This window comes from Penaeus chinensis, chromosome 19, assembly GCF_019202785.1.
Source record: "Penaeus chinensis breed Huanghai No. 1 chromosome 19, ASM1920278v2, whole genome shotgun sequence".
Classification (NCBI taxonomy): Eukaryota; Metazoa; Arthropoda; class Malacostraca; order Decapoda; family Penaeidae; genus Penaeus; species Penaeus chinensis.
Window position 1 is genome coordinate 24,767,927 of NC_061837.1, and position 5,000 is coordinate 24,772,926.

Consider the following 5,000-nt stretch of genomic DNA (forward strand, 5'->3'; position numbering starts at 1 on the left):
CACCTACATGGTTCAGTGCAAGTTGAATCACATCATTCATCTTTCTCTCCTGCCGCTGTATCGTTTGAATACTTTCTTCTTCAAAGTTTTTGTGTATGAAATGTTGCCTGAGGTTGGGGGAGTAAACAAAAATGAACAGTTATGAAGACTTCTCTTCTGCTTCTCCCTCGATCCCTTGCTCGTTGTCGTTGTCCTATTTACGACTGTGTATCATTCGTTTGATCTATTATCTGTGATCAAGAATGGAAGACAATTAAAGAAAGCCGCAAGTGGTAAGTAAAGTATGTGTGTGTGTGATCCAGACAACTTTTCATGGCTTGGGATTCGACTTTTGTATAAGTGTATTATCACTCATAACTTCTCATCTTATTATATCATGTTTATTATATATTTTATCGGCATTTACACCTAAACCTACAGTGGTTCCGCACAAGTAAGATGTGTCGTAGTGTCGGGGAGATTCGACAAGTTTTGTATGTCTTAGTAAAATGTTCCTTAGCGTCTGTAAAGTTTATCAACTTACTGATACGTCCATGTCATATATGAAATGTTATCACATTAAAGTTGTTTTATCATAACCTCAAAAAAAAAAAAAAAAAAAAAAAAAAAAAAAAAACAATTGGACGAATCGTTTATAAATAACAATCAAATCCGTACTTCAAGACACATCGGCATCTGAAACATCCACTTGGAACAATGTTCCAACATGTTCTAACATTATATATATTGAATTTACATTATATTATTATAATAGTACTGAGGTCTATTATTTGTGCACTACCGATCTGGATAGTCTCATTATGTGAGGCGTCCGTGCGCGTTACATACTTTACATCATACTGGGTAAATTAATGTTATAAATCTTCTTAAAATATTGGCTAATGATTGGAAGAAAGATCCACTTTAACATCATTCTTTCTTTTTCTCCGGTCTCTGGTTCAGGAGCTCAGTCAAGAGTGGAGACGTTGACGGTGTAGCGACCGGGAGAGAGAACTGAGCCTCGTGCGAAGGTTCTCGAATGTGGAAGGGGCTTAGATGAAGTAAAATATATCGCAGTGTTGGGGAGATCCGACAAATTATATGTGTAAAATTTTACTTAGTGTCGGCAGAGTTTAACATCTTATTGATACGTTCTTCATGATATATATATATATATATATATATATATATAATGACATCAAATAAAATTAAAGTTGTGTGCGTGTGCGTGCGTGTGTGTGTGTGTGTGTGTGTGTGTGTGTGTGTGTGTGTGTGTGTGTGTGTGTGTGTGTGTGTGTGTGTGTGTGTGTGTGTGTGTGTGTGTGTGTGTGTGTGTGTGTGTGTGTGTGTGTGTGTGTGTGTGTGTGTGTGTGTGTGTGTGTGTGTGTGTGTGTGTGTGTGTGTGTGTGTGTGTGCGTGTGAATGTGCCCATGCATAAATGTGTGTTAGAAGAAACAAAATCGTATTATAGACAACAGTGTAAATTTATTTAATTCTGCAAGTGATTGACAAACTTTTAGTTCATCGAATACGCGTCAGCCTGTGACGTTGACAACTCTAACCACGTGAATGCGTGAATGTCACGGATCAGGGTACTGATCGCCTTAAGAGAAACAAGAATGAGAGGGAAAAGGAGAAAGGGAAGAAATAAAGGAAGAGGGTTGGTTTGCATTGTAATGGAACTTTCCACAAGGATAGAAATGTGCCAAATACGTGACCGGAGACATTGGCACGACAGGCAGGTAAAACACTGTTGGTTCTTTTCTGGTTCTTTCGCCAATATAGAGTATCTAATTTTATAATGTTCCTATGGAGACGCAGGCAATTTTATCCTAAGCTAGTTGTCTTGAAAGGAAATGCATAGCATTCCTAGACAGCAATGTCAAATATACTTTTACTCTTGTCCAAGTTTCAGGAAATAGCCGAGAAACCAAATATCCACGATTTTAGTGAATGAACGTGTGCACAAAATGTCAACTATATAACCACTGAGCTAAGGAATTGCACTTGCAATGAGATGTGGGTTTTAATAGCATGGACCTGATATATGCTACTTTTGAATACCTTTTAATATCACAATGATATCAAGTTAACTAAAGATATATTGGTAATTTTTCCGTTTATTTGACGGGACAAGGAAGTACATAGGATTATTCTTTACAATATCCTTTGCAATGGTTCAGGTAGTATGGCTTTCGTCTTGTCAAAGCTCACAGTTAGCAATTGGCACGCAAATGAACTTTATTTTTGTGGAGACTAATATTGTAACGAAATGGCAGACCATTAATATTGATGTTTTTTTTTGTTTGTTTTTTAATGGAAGACCATTAGCATCACTTGTTACATTCTATATGTGGACTTTCCAGGTTTCCAGGCAGCCCATTTACTTAGTCACATTAGTACTTGGCAGTATTTTAGCTGTTTTTGTGCTGTTAGAAATCTTTGAACATATCATAATAATGTAAAGAATAATAGGAAAATTTAGGAGGAAATTAAACGAAGCTGTGGAAGACGGTGATGTTTTATTCCAACAAGTATAAAGCAATGACAGAGCTAGTTATAAAGCAGGAGAATAACAGATGTTTCTGGGATGTTGGTATAGGCTATATACAAAGATACACTGGAGTGATGGGGATGGTATGAGCTGACACCCACTGCCTGCAGCGATACTATCGTCACACATACAGGAGGATGAAGGATGAAGGATGCCTCATGAGAACACAAACACCTAATAAAGAGGGATTAAATCATCCTACAGAGGACCGAGAGGAGCTCATGCCTATCTGATGAAAAGTTTCTTCAGCTGATCTCTATGGTACACATAATGCTGGTATTGAGCAAAGACTCGTTATTTGAATTCTGTAGGTGAGCAAAAGTTAACAGTAACCAGCACTCCCTAGTTAGGTAATCAAGTAAAATCATGGTGACATCTGGAACTCAGTTTCAAATTAATTATGATTTGTAATAAAGAATAAAAACATTGGGGCTTGGTAACTGGGTGCTGAAAGAGGTGTTTTGTGAGACTACAATGTGCCAAATATTTTTTTTCAATCTTCCAGCACTCATTACCATAAAATTTCAAAATTAATTTTCCAATACAAGAAACTACAAAATAAATGCTGTAAACCCCAAGGGTTATTAGAAACTCCCTCTCTCTCTTTTCTCTTCCACACAATAATATTTTGCACTTAATATAAGGGGGAACCTATTCACTTGGAATCTACTGTGAAGATATATTGATCTCCATTTTTAGATAACAAATTTTTGAGAATAAATGTTATGACTTGATTCACTAAGAATGGCAGCATACACAGTCCAGGGGCTTCATTGCAACAAAACAAACGGTTCTCTTAAGGCTCATATATAGAATCCACACAAATGAGAAGAAATCAGCAGCACTGGCCAATTAAATGTAACAAAATAAAATGATTTTTCCATAGCCATTATTCTTTTTTTTTTCTCTCATAGTTGCACCTGAGAACCAAAACCACTGTTGCTGACCCTATGAACATGGTATACATGCCACCCCTAGCATAGCAGGCAGACGGGAGAAGCTGTATTAGCTATGTACACAAGTGTGGGTAATGAGTACATCATATTTACAAAAGTTTACACTGAACAGGCCTGCATGGTAACCTGCTGTTATGTTGAACTTATTAATGGAGCCTTGAACATTACATCTCTGAGATCATGATACAAATCAGTAACAATATTTACAACCAGCGGTGATATACAAATGCATACTAAAATATTTTGCATATCTATAGCTTGCTCATCCTACATCTTCTTTACTTCAGCTTTGGCATATACTGCTCTTCAAGTGTAAATGGGAGCCCCCAGAGCTATTACTGCAACATACTATCTCACAGAGACAGAGCAGAAGTCTACAAGATGCTAGTGTTTATTGACCCAGCAGCTGTGTTGGGAGGTCACGGTATGTATTCAACTGCATATATTGTATTTCCAATACTGAAGATGGAAGAAGTGAACTGTACAATACTCAAAAGGCCAAAATAAGTTTATCAGCCTGTTAAATGCTCCTTTCACACGTCTCAAGCAACAACGCACGGGGGAGGGAGAATACTGTGTGGACGATCAATAAAGAGTAATGCTGTCTTCCATTACGCCTCAAAAACATTTAATCTGATGTGTACAGTCAACAAAATCACAGACTCAATTGTGTTTTGTGTCTCAAATACAGACCAATATTATTCTGCAAAAATGTACAGCTAGCAAAGAAAATAATAAATACAATGTTCGTTTTCTCATGTAATTTACTTACAAACTGGAAGAGTTGGAATCAGCAAATAAAATGTAACCTAAAGTGGTGTTAAATTATTTGCTCAAAATTTAGTGTTCATTTGGGGGGTGTTTTTGCAAAAAAGAGGACAAGTTTTTTTTTCTTTTTCTTTTTTTTTTCTTTTTTTACAAGGTTCTAAGCTAGAAATCTGCCCATCTAGCAAGCACCCATGAAAAAGGCAATTCATTTGTACACAACACTCCACAGATGGACTCTAAGTTTGAGGTTCTACTCCTTTGTTTCTTCCATTAACAACATGCTTTAGATTTACTGCTGAAGGGCACTCATAATGAAAAGGATCAATGGCACTTTTGATACTAAACACACTGGAATCAACCAAATAAATATCCAATTTCTCTGAATGATGTCTTGCATAATCTGCCCTTACTCGAGATAAGGAAGTATGTTTGTAAGCCCTGTTCATTTTCAACCTTTTTTTCCTTTTTTGGACCCAAGCTACAAATAATAGCTTACTAAGTCTTCTAGAATATATGTAAAAACATCAATGAAGCACATTCTAAAAAGGATAAAAAAATGACTTACAACAACTGGTAACAAGGTGATTGTCGAAACTAATAACAACACCATTATCCGAGATGCGTAATGATCTCTTTTCGTAATGAATAACTTGGACACAAAATCCTAAACAAAGTGTATCCTCTAAGAAACTATGGAGTTACAGAGTCGTTGGTTATCACAACAAGTGGCCACCTAAACTGGA

At 36.5% G+C, this 5,000-nt stretch overlaps 1 protein-coding gene across 13 annotated transcripts in view; it reads right to left on the bottom strand.

Moving 5' to 3' along the window:
- Positions 1–2,484: 2,484 nt before the first annotated feature.
- Positions 2,485–5,000, bottom strand: part of LOC125035455 (phosphatase and actin regulator 2-like) — a 424,170-nt gene continuing 421,654 nt past the window's right edge. For all 13 annotated transcript variants that reach the window (XM_047627872.1, XM_047627876.1, XM_047627871.1 and 10 more), the window contains one exon: positions 2,485–5,000. This exon is cut by the window's right edge and continues 1,394 nt beyond it. The gene's annotated coding sequence lies outside the window, so the exon portion shown is untranslated.